The sequence below is a fragment of the Dendroctonus ponderosae genome, unplaced genomic scaffold (assembly GCF_020466585.1).
Source record: "Dendroctonus ponderosae isolate FM_Combo_2020 unplaced genomic scaffold, Dpon_F_20191213v2 Dpon_F_20191213_1, whole genome shotgun sequence".
In the NCBI taxonomy this organism is placed as follows: Eukaryota; Metazoa; Arthropoda; class Insecta; order Coleoptera; family Curculionidae; genus Dendroctonus; species Dendroctonus ponderosae.
Window position 1 is genome coordinate 57,528,279 of NW_026017110.1, and position 13,827 is coordinate 57,542,105.

The following is a 13,827-nucleotide window of genomic DNA, read 5'->3' on the forward strand; positions in this document are numbered from 1 at the left end:
AAGCAGTTGGACCAACTAATAATTATAAAAATGCGTTTATTAATGGACTTTTTAACACTTTTTCAGGCTGTAATTTTAGATCGAACAATAAAAAATTTCACTGACGAGTCATCCACGAAGCAGGTTTTAATGCAGGTTTTAATGCATCGAGAGGCACAATTTTCGTATTTTGTGCAACAAAATACAGTGTGTTTGGCAATATGTAGGGCAAATTTTATGGAGGTCAATTTCGGCCTTTGTATACTTGATTTTGTAAAAACCAGAAGAGAATTTCAACTTGATCACATTCAGCGCAACTGAGCTGCAGATTTAAGGATTTTCATTGGAATAAACTACCGACTAAAAGTAAGAGTATTATCCTCAATCCCCTTTATTTCTAGAGACAGTTGGATTTCTGTGTTTTACGGAACGGAACTGTACCGGGTAAGACTAAAATTGAAAATGTTTTCCATTTCATATCGCCAACTTAAGTAGACACTGTATATGCACATATGTAACCTGAGCTTATTCAACTCAAATAAAATGAAGAAAACGATAAGAACCATATATTTTGCTGTTCTCAACTAAAAGGCAAATTGAAATGTTAAAGTCCCAATTAAAACAATATTCCTCGCTTTGGAGCAAAATTATGTAAACACGTCTTAATATGAACGCGGTAGTAAGGATCACAATCGTGACTTTTTGAACGCTTAAGGTACTGAGCGAAGAACATTATGTGTGTATGTGGGATTAAAAAATAGCAAAAGTCGTAATATTTTTTATTTGGTTTTACTCCTTACTAACATATACATATACAGGGTGTCCCACGCATATGGGCTGCGATTCTTAACTCGATATGTGGTACGTCTAGTCGCTTATTTTAACTGGAGCACCATGTTGTGTTTAAATGGAGCACCATGCACTATAAATTTAAGTGCGATAAATAACACTGAATCTGATCACTTTTCAAGTTTGAAGTTTTAAAGATAGGGATCTTTAACGGTTCAGGAAAGAAACATGTATGGGCATTTTTCCCGATATTGCCCTAAAGACAAGCATGTTTGGGTTGAAAAATAATCACTTTTCATTAACTTGCCAATACCTGAAATAAGGAGAATTTGTTATGACAACAAAAAACACCTTTCATTGCTTGCTATTAGATTTTTTCCAATATTTATTAAGTTGCCCATGCTTTACGGAAAAAAGAAGGTTTATGTTATTTAACAATTGTAAAAAAATCATATAATAATTGCTAATTAATTTATTAAGAAAAGGTTTTATAAATAAATTGATTCCGATTCAAAGGACCTTAATATTTAAAAAAATTCAAAATTTTCAATAAATTCAAAAAAAAGTGCATGTTGAAAAAGCTCCCTTCGCTTGGTCAAAGACAAACTCGTCTTTATCCACTGCCCATTTATAATAGTTTTTTGTAGTTCAACTAGTTTTCGTTTCGTTGCTTTCATCATTGCAAGTTTTGTAAGGAAATGTCTCAAATCACGGAAATTTAATTGAATTTTGCATGTATTCCTTGCGTGTAAAAAATAATTTATTAATAGAATGGAAGTATTCATAAATAGTAAGTAGTGGGAAAGAATCGTATCGAAAAGCATTTACTTGACCGTGAAAAAGGTATGACAAAACACGCACTTTAATAATATATTCCAAATACCAGCATAATTAACTTACATATAGAAACTAAGTAAATGACTCAAAAATATGTTAATTTTGTAAGCCTGTATTAGCATTGTATTAGACGCAAATTCAAAGGACGTATTCATTATGTAAAAATGACAACGGCAATGACGAACAATAAACAATATAGTAACTATGTAGGAAATATTTTCTGTTGACAACATTGATTCATAATTGGTCGATTCAATTAACGTTTGAATGGTGAAAATAATAGTTTTGACTTTTATTGGCGGTCATAAACATGTTATTGCTAAAGAGTGGATGAGTGGTTTCTTACATCGAAACATACTGATGATAATAATAATTCTTAATAACAATAAAATGTATACAAATAAAAATTTGTATGCAATTATACAGAAACTCTCACCAACAGTCTCAATGGGCAAATACATGATTAATTTGAATTAAAACATATATTGTAAACTATTATTTAAAACTAAGGGCCGATTTTACTGAAGTTAGTCAGGTTACTAACCTTTCGAGGCGTTAAAATTAGACAGTCCCCATGATAGCGCAGGGTTGGTAATGCTGGTGTCCACAGGGGATGTCCCGTACGCTCGAAACATAGCGCACTTAAATTTATCTGCGCGCACTCAGTGTCCAAACACGACGTCAAACCCCGTTCGTGATCGACTAGACTAAATGACAACGAATCCGAATGCAGGAACGTTTTCAACGGATATCACGTTGGTTTAGTGAGGTGCGCGCACAATATTTTAATTTATCCCGCGCACATGACGTAATATCGCATAATGCACCAAACAGCTGTAAGCGTCAAGCCGCGTGTCTGCATACATGGCCGAACATACCCCATTTTCATACAGGAAAAAGGAGGAAAGGCAGAAATTGTCGAATAAATCAAATTCGTTCTACTCCAGAACCTGCAGCCGATCGAACCATGATTTTTTGCAATGCTTTTCTTCGTAAATTGAACTGCTTTGGTCGGTTGTCCACCAAACACCAAAGCCTATATTTTTTCCAGAAATTCAATACAACAAAATATTGGTTCTGGTCGACATGTCAATTATTTGTACTTCCACATTTATCTCGGTGTGCGTGCCGATATACGCTTAACTTGCAACTGAGCAAAAATGTCCAATTGTCACTGTTACTGTCAATACATTAAATACGCTTAATAGGCATGACGACAGTATAAAAGGATCAAAGAAATAAGGGTTTTAGCGAAAAATATATGTTGAAAGGATTCTAAAAATTGACTCATTCCTAATAAAAATGATGGGATCGACAAGATTTTTAATATAATAAAAGTATAAAATGCAGTAGTCGGCCATATTGCTTGAAACGCCAATCAGAACGCATGACGTCACGACCCTTGAAGGAATAACGCAGCCTATGTATCAGCTGTGGTAATAGCCCTATCGCACCAGTTTATTTAATATTTATTCGTGGTTTTGTACTAAATAATCTAAAGAAATCAACTGCTAAAGGAATTAACAACGGTGGAACAAATCCTTGTTCCACAATCAAGTGGATTTCAAATTAATTGAAAATCCATCCAAAATTGTTCCATCAAGGCCAACAGCTCAAACTTGCCCAGAGTTGATATGTTAATGTTGGAGCAGTTCTTTGCATCCATTAAAGACTTTTCTTCGCCTGAGTTTCGTAATGTGAAAACTTCTTTGCAAGTACAATCTAATTTATCTTCATTGCTAACGATAATTTAATTCACACAAGCCTTTTATAACACTTGTTTTTATTTATATCACCTTATTTTTGAAACACACAAAGTTATACAATTTTTTGTTGAAAATATGTGTCAGATTTGCTGTATAAAAGTATAGAGTAGAAAATAAAAAGGCATATATTTAATAAGTATATTTATTTAATTAGAGAATCTTGTAAATTAATTAAACCACACGCTATTGTAATTAGGTACACCATCAAGAACTTTGATCAAACTTATGTTAAGGCAAGCATGTGCTTTTGACATGCATTTGACATAACTCTCGTAACCGCCTGATCTGATCACCCGTTCAATGTGAATCCTCAAGCTAGCTATTTGTTTCCTTAGCTTCAGGTTTAGAAAGGTTACCCATCAAATGATACTCCATATAGTTTTCCATATCATTGGACAGCGGAAAGGAGAATAAATAGTCTATAGGGAATGATAATTGTAAAATTATTAATATAATGTTTATATAATTGATATTTAATCTCAAAAAACATTCTGAATTTCTCTGTCAATCTAAAGCAAATCCTTACATCAAAGTGGTCTTTACAAAAATTAAGTTTTGTATTCCTGCTTATATCTGATGGTTTTCGCATTGCGAGCTTTAGCCATTTATTTCACTATTTTCTTGATTAGATCGAAAACAAACAATTTATTAGATGTTGTTATTGATGTGTTTGTGCATAGAGGACCCGCATAGCACTTGTAAAATTTGGAAGTCATTTTTAACACTCAAAATGTATAATATTTTGTGAACTTCCCTCTTTAAACATAGGCACCGTGCACACTGAATAAGGTCGTGACGTCACAAGCAGACGACATGACACCCACGAGCGTTTTCGCGCATTATATGAAATGGCAAGATAAAAATGCGATTATTTGAGCAAACATATAATTTCTTGCGGAAATAATTATGTTTTCGGATATAGTAGACGTATACCTACATTATACAACGGTCATCTTGGCTATTCTCACTCATTTTGACATTCCTCCAGAAACTAACGTTTATTACGTTGCGATAGCGTCAAACTTCAGTCAAATTGTGCAACGAATACTGTTGGCACCCGTGCCTGACCAACACATTGACGTCATGAGCTAATTAAATACTTGAAAATCCTGTTTTTAATACTCAGCAGGGAAGTAAGGTGGCGCTGCTGTTCAAATGAAAAACAATTACATAAAAAATAACATTCCAACTCTCAGGCATATTCAAGATGTCCGCAAAAGTATCGTATATGAATTCTATAACTGATTTTAAGCAAAAGTTTTTATTTTCCCGATTTTTCAACGGCTCAACTACCAAGAATTTGAATTTACTCAGTCGTATTTGTAGTCTAGAAAAAAATTGTTGTTTTCGTGGTGGTTAACCTGCAGGCAAGTTATGAAGAAAATAGAAGAAAAAAATTAATGAATTGACTTGATAACTCGGAAAAATTCACAGAAATTGCCGTCACTTGCCAAGAAATCAAGTCAATAATTTTTATATTTTTCCAAACTTCCGCACTTCAACAAATTGTAGCAATTTGATGAAAGACATACATTAGTAACATCAAATTTCCGTCTCTCTCGGTAGACAAGTAATAGAAAAATAAACGAGAATTATTTCGTCACTGCCGAAAAGGTTGGGACAGACCAAGGGTTTTCACATGTCCCCATACGAAAAAGTTCAACGGATTCAGTTCTGGAGATCGCGGAGGCCAATCAATGGAACCACCCTGACTCTTTAATCAATTTGAACAATTTTCATTGAAAATTTATCTTACATCTTATGCTGACAACTCTTCCAAATCGGTTGGAGCACATAAAAAAATACCATGGTGCTTCTGATTTCAAGAGGAATGTCCTCAAGTAGTTAAAGCGTTTTCCGAAAACGCTCAATACATATCACTGTTCAAATTTCCTTGAAATAAATGTGGTTGCACAGGCTTCTGCACAGAAAATGGCTCTTGTAAGACTATTCACACCATTCACACCATTCACAACGACGAACTATTTCGATGGAAGAAGTTCTTGCACCAGTTGGAGTAGTCCATTTGCTGCATGTCTTGTGCACGGACGGTTTATTATGTAAAGCAGCTAAGGAAACGTCCATATTCCAAAAATTGTGAACATTCTACTCAACCTTTCCATGCTTGGAAGATGATGATTGGATATCGTTCTATTCTCACTAAGGCTGTGGTACTTCCGTTGCAATAACCATACTCTATTTCATTGTATTCTTCATTTGAAGTCCTCGGGTTGCAAAGATGTACTTCACTATTTATTAAAAAGTACACTTTTGCTTAATAGTCATAGAATTCGTATACGAGCTATGTGGGTCATCTCGGAGATCCCCTTGTACAACACAATATATAACAATCACCAATTAACCACTTTCCGACTAGGACTCCATCAAAAATAGTCCAAAAACAACGTTGAACGAATTTTCGTTACATTATACATCTATGGAAGCATACTGGAAGGAAAAAACCGGCCAGTACCTACATATCAAAGTAAATGGAAATAGATCCATGAATATAATTTTCATTCACGTGAACTAGCCCATCATTGATTGACCCACTTTGGAGTTTATACTCATTTCAGGATGTGGATGAGTCCGATGTAAATATTTGAAATCATCAGGGTTTGTCATGATGACCACAATGGATGAATAATTCGCAAGACGTCCATTTAGAACGGGCGATCTACTGGGAGATTGATAGATGAAACTACCAAAAATCGTGTCAATTAAAAATGTTAATTCAATTTGAAAATTTCTTTAATTCTGACCCAACAAACATTAGCGCAAAACTAACCAAAATTGAACAGAAATGCAACGCTTTGTGTTTGGGAAAATACTTGCCACCACTTTCAGAGCTTAACAAGGCGATATTTCGAGCTTTGTGCGAACAATTTAATTAATGTTTTGTAATTTTCTGACTGGAAAAACGGTTTAAACCGCATCAAAGACCATAAAACCCAAGTGCAACAGCAATTCGAACTATTCAGTACAACTTACTTCATGGGAGACAATTTTTTTTCGTTTTTAACGAGAGAGTATATATGCAACAGTATTTTTTGAAACACGTACAGCAACTGAAGACAAAGTAACATTTCTTCTGTGGAAACCAACAACTTTACATACCAAAAGAATCTATTACCAATAACCGCGTTATTAAAATGTATCAAAAATTTTATATGAGACTCGCTTTTATAGCTTCAACCTTTCCCACTAGAAAACTACTGAAAAAAGTCCTGTAGAACTCAAAAAAAGTAATCAATGATGCGCAGTTTTTGACATTTTTCCAATGTACCGTAATCGAGCTTTTTTAAAGCTTCCTAATAAATTTGGAGCTAGTAAGGGGCATTAGGAAAATTATCAGAAAAATTGTTGTTTGAACACTGAAACACTTCATACCGCAGTTAAGTAGCAAAAATAAAAAAAACGGGTTTTCAACGTACGTATTTTAACTTTATTAGCTTTCTTAAGCTTCATAATATACGCAGTAGGGTGGAACAGGTTTCGAGCTTTTGCGAAACGGGCTTTAGTGATTTTTCGTCGCAAATTTGCAAGCGAGCACAAAACAGGTTGAAATTGCGAAAATTATAATTTCCTTAGGAAGTAATAAAAGGAGAAAAGGGTAATTGTTCGCAAATTGCGCAGCTCATTAATCATTTGTCAAAGTTCAGCTCTATGTTTCGCTGAGAGATGCCAGTAACAGAAAACATACAAAACGGTTTATTTTGACATGCACCGCATTTTTCTTCAACTAATCGAATCAGTGTTATGATGAATACATTCAGTTTGGCTAACTAACTAACTCGACAGGAATTTCCCGGTATTTTGGGAATTAGATGGCAACCTTGGAAAAGCCGGATTGATTTTTAAGTAGGATGAAAGCTTTATGCGACTATTTACATCTTTTTCTAGAGTGCGCTTTAGGATTTTCGATGTAGAACAGAATTGGTTCAATTTCCGTGACCCCGGATAAGCGTGAAAAGGTATCTTGAGCATGGACTAAATTATTGCGAAAAAATTTACGGCAACGATAGAAATGTAAAAAAACCTGCAAGAATCCGCATATCAGGACAAACCAGGGCAAATGTATTTGAATCGCAACATCAATAAGATTACATCAAAGACTGGGGAAGAGTTATAAAGTTAAATTTAGTAGTTTTTTAATATTGCTACATGTACTGACGTTTGGATTACAATGCTTCAAAGAAACCATTAGGGAATCATCAGATAAAAAATTTGTCAAAATGAAACCCGTTTTTTAAGCGTCGATTGAAACCATATACCAAATGTAAAAAGGTTTGCTAAAAACAGACAAATCACAAAAATGGTGGAAGACAATATTCATATAAAAGCTTAGAAACGAGGCAGGAAATCTAGGAATGCTTTTCGAGTTTTTAATATAAATTGTATCACAAGCTCCAGTTTAGCATTAGAGCTTTCAACCTGAAAATTTCATTTTCCACCTTCGGAAATGCGAAAATGAATATTTAAAACCACGTTTTATAGTTCATTTTACAGGGATATTCCAACGTCTCGCGTGAAATTCATATCTTTTTTATATTTTTTTTTCCTAAAACCAGCGATACACGTCACTTCGCGGAAGTTTCTGTTGAACTTTTGGTGATAATATTTATCCCTTATTTACAACCCTTTTATCCCCAGTTTCTTTTAAATGGCAACCCAAGTCATTTGGAAAGGTCTTCAGACTATTCGATGGTCTATAAAAATCTGTATCTATTTCGTCTCTATTGAATAAGGGCCATTTTAGAAAAAAGCAACAAAAAAATAATTGAACGAGTGTACATCTGAAAAAACTTGTGCAGATAAAGATGATTTTAATTGCGATTTTTGTCACTTTTCAGCTCACATACTACATTTTCTTAAATGCCTATCGTGAATAGCAAAGAAATCCTTTTAGCTAATAATAATAAGCAACGTAATTTGCCTACTTCCAAGCCAACGCATATACATATACAAATCTAATGCCCATCGACTGAAAATGATGAGACGTAATTAAAAAGCAATTAATGTTCATGGAAGAAATCGATTAAATTGTGGGCGGATTGAAATTTATTAGAAAGTAGTGATTTACACTTTTAGGGTGTGAAACGTAAATTCGGATATTGATGTTCCTGTCCTGAATGTCATGACTGATTAAAAATGCAGTGGCCCAAATCACACAGCTCTAATTAATGGCCTTTGAAATCAATACGCTTTGATAGATAATAATATAATTAATACCTAGGGTCTGATTAATAACAACTATGAAAATTTTATATTAGCAAACTGATGTTGTTTGGACATTTGTTCTTTTCTTAAGTTCACAACTGGCTTCAAAATTGATTGAAATTTTCTCTTCCTCATTATTTGATTTAATCCACTTACTTAGCTTTTCATGGAAAATCTCATTTCATCACCACTCAAATTTACATTCGCGCGTCGTATAATCATGATATGATTAATTAAAATTACTTTTAGAACTGAAATTGATGGCATGGTGTAATGCTGTTAGTAAAATAGCTAATTCTCGAGCCCTTTAATGGCACGTTTTGAATTTATCATTAGCGGAAAAAGGTTTTGAAATTGATACCAAAAACAAACTGACAAGGCAATTAAAGGAGAGAAAATGCCAGGCAACTTGGCTCGGAGTAAAATACTTAAATAAAATGGCCTAGGAAAAATTGAAGAATATTATTGTCTTGATTAAATCCAAAAACTTTCTAATTTTTCCATTGCAATTCGGAGCAAGTTATTTTGGCTTTTAGTATGTTCAACCAGTTCATTGTGAAATCCCTTAAGTGCTCCCATTTGCTAATTTAATCCACTCCACTTTGAGGCAAATACGTTGCTTGATTCCATTTGAGAGAAACAAAGCCAGACTCATTCTTCCAAACTTCATTTCTCCATCACTGCGTGAATGAAAACGAGCTCAAACATCTTTAGGCAAATGACGAACTCGATCGCTGATAAAAATAGAACAAGACACAATCTATATGCAAAATCGCACAGAGACTTCAACATAAAAAGTATCACGCAAGAGAAATATTTATCTAAACGATATACTGGAAAAAGAAAATCTGCTATTTATTTTTTCTTAATACTGAAGCGACAGTTTGAATATTTCTCTTTGGATAAACATGTCTGGACTCATTTTTGGAGATACGAAAAATATAGAAAGTGCCTCGTCGCTTGCTTTAAGTATTCAAATTTCCTGATAGAAGGGTAGAATATTTTAGCCTTCGAAGGAAATATTCTTAAGATTGGAATTTCGAACTAGGAAATAAAATCGTTTTATTAATTAAAATAATTAATTTTATAAATACGAAAAGCCTTTCCATCAGTCCAATTTACCTCAGCACGTCACTTAATCTGAACATCTGTAATTAAAATTACATTTAAAATTGAAATTATTCCAGTCATGATGGCGTGGTATAATGCTGTTAATAAAATGACCTTTAGGCGCTATAATACCATGTTTTGCATTTATTATTAGCACGAAAATGCTTAAAACTGACGACGAAAACAAAGTGACTGTTCTAGATAATCAAATTAAAATTCCAAACAACATTGTCCGTAATGAAAATACAGTTTATACCCGGTAAAAGGGCTTTGTGAGGGCCTTCAGGGCACAGTTTGAGGTTGTTAATATTTTACCGGCATTTCTTGAAAATCAACACTTCTAATTTTTTACGCTTTTGCGTTTTCATAATCTACCATTTAATGATTATTATAAACGTGAAAGTTGGCTTAAATAATATCTATTTTGCCTTTTTTTTAGTATGTTTGGCATTTCCAATTATTGCGGTTTTATTGATTTTTTAACTCATGGGAATTTCCCGTTTTGAAATCGGCTGCAATTTTTTGCTTGCTTGTTCGATATATAATTTTTGGGCCCCCTTCAGGTTTTCAATTATGCTTTTTCTGTTCATGTCAAACACCGTGAATAGGCCATTAACCTTTACAGTTATAATATTGTATGATTATTTTACTTGTATACAATAATCAATACTGCTTAGGCAGCCTGTTATTTCATTGTCGTAATGGACAAGTAGCGCGTTGAAAATAAATCTAGACCTAACTAGGCCAATATCAACAAAAGTTGTCATTACTATTGCGAAATGAAGGTATTATTCTAATCAGTGGCAGCCTGTCGTAGAATAAATTCAAATCCTTTATAGAATTGAAAGCGGCGACACAAACAATTAAAGCGTTTATTAATTAGTACTACATTATGCGGATAATTAATTAAAAATAATGAAGCTGCCGCAGCGTGGCGAGGTTTTATTAAAGATCGGAAGAAATATCGATTAAGGACACCATCAGTGCAAGTGAAATATTGTTTACTCAACATTATCACAGTTAAGAGATTTTTGACCATTGAAGTGATTTCAAACCGTTATTGATTTCAACCGGTTTCAAAGCCCTTACGTAAACTTTCAGCCGAAAGAACAACTTAACAAGCCATAGAAATTAAATAGGAATTATTTCAACAAAAGACTAGCGTTTATATTTTTTAGGGACTTTTGCTATCACGCCTTTTTCCTTAATGTACCGTTATTGCGTAAGAAGGAACAGAGGACAATGACAAAAAATACGTCTTTAACGCATTACTAGCCTTGAATTTCTCATCACAATTAAATTTGTGCAAAATTACAATGTGTGTTAAATTTATATAAAGCTGCGTTTTTGAGATTCTCCCTGACTTTTCACTTTTCAAAGGAGGTTTGCTCGACACACCCTGAAGATGTAAGCCACTCGTGCTTGCGAAACATGAGGAACAAATTATTTCCCTCGACGGCCTGAAGGCCCGAAAAACCCATCAGTTCATGTGTTAAATCTGTTACTTTAGATAGGATCACGCTCGTTTCGCATTTTTTACGGTACTCTAAAATCGCACTTAATTCTAGCTGATTTCATTTTCTATCTGAGCTTTAACATCTTCAAAGTAGACATAATTTTAGAACGCAGTATTTAACGGCCCTTAAAGCCGTTTTATTAGACCGCGCGCTAACGTTTGAAACAGTTTTCATTTGAAGTAATTAGATTTAGTAATGTGTTGTTTGAGGTGAAAAGTTGAATAGAAAGAATTAATGGCGATCATCCAGGTTAAAACACGTCCTTAATTTGAGCGTATCCCAGAAAATTGACTATTTTACACAAAACATCATGGAATCCAGCCATTTGCCATATACCCAAAACGCATCCAGACAACTTTATTCAAAAGGAAATGTTGGCAGCCGTTCGAGCTACCAAAAAACCCAGAAAATGTTATTTTTTCTATAAAACATTTAGATAAGGATTTCCCGTTGGTGATACTTTTATTTTACAATGCTTTTGCAAATTTACATATAAATCGTATGGGGTTGGAAAAACCCCTAATTCGACAAGTTGCGTGAAGATACTTAGATGAAGGAGGGAAACTCTACTTAATGGGACTTGGCTATGAATTTATACTGAGCGTGCTTCAAGCAGATGTGGAGTGTGTGGAAAAAGAAATATTCTATAGAATTAACGATTTTTTTTTAAACTGTGAAACGTTCTTAATGATTAGAGAATTGAAGAAAAAATGACATCAAAATGGATCCGCATGACTTTCTCAAATTTGATCATTTTTGGCAAATTCGTGAAAGTAGTCTGTTGACACTACCCTTTTAATGTTTCTTACAAAATTCCACTTAAAGTTCTGGAAACTGAAAATAATTTAGCTTTTGCGGCGATTTCTTGAAGCTGAGGATTGAAGATGCCAGCCACGCGTGCTTGCGAGACGTCAGGAAACAATCTCCTGTTCCACAACAGTCTTAAAGTCCTTCACAGTATTCAATTAATAATTTTGTTGAGCGCTTAAAATTGATGAATTTCTATGAAACGTGCCAGGCGAAAGACCCAATTTTGAAAAAATTAGCCCAACTAATGAAGTGGATAAATTGCAACTAGCAAACTGGAGCGTTTAATCAAGTAGGGCATGTCAAGTTCTACACAGTAGAGCGAACATTATTGAACATGTGAAACGACCAGGAAGTTAACAAATATGTCATGTAATTCTTCACCGGTTGGATACACCGCACTATTCGGGGCTGTAGTTCTGGCTTCCAACTAAAAATGTTTTTTTTTCTTCCTGTACTCAGTCAGTTATGTTAGCCGTACATATATGGCGGCTTTTTATCAAACGTGCTGACCTCTCACGTTATTTATTTACTATTGTATTGCACATAACTACAACCCGTGTCCGAAGTGCAAAACGCACATTATTAATACAACAAAAACAGTTATTGTGCAAAGAGACATTTTTTTATGGACGTTATTGAAATAGTCCGTATTTGATTTGCGAGAATACGTTAAAGATTTATATGCCACAATATATAATGCAATGGCTTTGTTTGGTTTTTCTTCCAGCAGTGAATGAAACATTTCCAGCAAAAAGTTTAAAATAATATAATTTACAACTCGCTGCTAAGTAAACTTTTTTTTCAGAATTAAGGCTTAGGCAATTTAATTTTCATAGATAAAGCATGCAATTATATTTCGATTTCTTCTTAAAAAGTCTTAATGATCATTTCCGATCGCTCGATTGCTATTGTAACGGCAGAGAAAAACTTTGATTTATCGCATAATCTACGCTGTTATTTCTAACCTATCCATGTTTCAAAGTAATTATTTAACAATCATTTCAATCATGGGATGACTTTTTTAACTCCGAAAATGCATGACCAAATAAAGACTTAATCAGTTCGTCTTATTTTTGCAGGCGAGAACAGTTGAGAAGCGCAGATAATGTTTAACGAATAACGTAATTAATAAAAACATTTCAATTTGGACGGTGCCGGAAGCAGCTCTTGTTAATTCAAATGTGGCTTACTTTCGACTTTAAAAGCCATTGAGTAAATTGAAAACTCTAGCAGATAATACGTGTGTAGCTCTCTCATACATGAAAAAATCCTTTAAGCTTTAAAAATATCTGGGAAACTTTTATTAGCGCTTTTCGCAGACGTTGAGAAATCCCTCTGATGTTTGAAAAATAGCTTCATCTGCTATTGTTGCATGTGAAAAGTAACCCATGCATAGCTTTACATACATATTCCAGAAACACAAGGACAAAATATTCGTTTCCTGTTTGGGAGAAAATTGCATATCGTTTAGAGAAATCGTCAAGTTTTCCATTGCCTTGTATTATTCAGGGTCGGAACTGTCGGAAGTAGGCAATTGCAAAGGGTCACATTCCAAATATTGTTATTAAACGATTGTATGTGGTTAAGTGGAATTATTATTTGGCAAACTTCTGACTGGGGTCTGAGCTGTGTAACAACAACAAAATTCTTTAACTTAAACGGTTTTTGACGTGATAACAACGATTAAGTAAATTATTATTATTGGCTTTGACGACTGATTGTTCAGACGATAAGCAATCAGCTCCATTATTCATTTTTTATTGAGGAAATTGTTATTTATCGATTCCATAGACAAGATT

The 13,827-nt window shown here is 34.0% G+C and overlaps 1 protein-coding gene and 1 long non-coding RNA gene across 3 annotated transcripts in view; both read right to left on the reverse strand.

Annotated features, from left to right (window-relative positions):
• Window positions 1-13,827, reverse strand: part of LOC109537887 (cytoplasmic polyadenylation element-binding protein 2) — a 70,864-nt gene that overhangs the window by 37,326 nt on the left and 19,711 nt on the right. The gene's annotated exons all lie outside the window — the stretch shown is intronic.
• On the reverse strand, window positions 743-2,231 carry LOC125503839. The gene is made up of 2 exons (XR_007281102.1): window positions 2,150-2,231; window positions 743-1,081 (listed from the first exon to the last, which is right to left on the reverse strand). It is a non-coding gene; the product is annotated as an uncharacterized LOC125503839 (long non-coding RNA).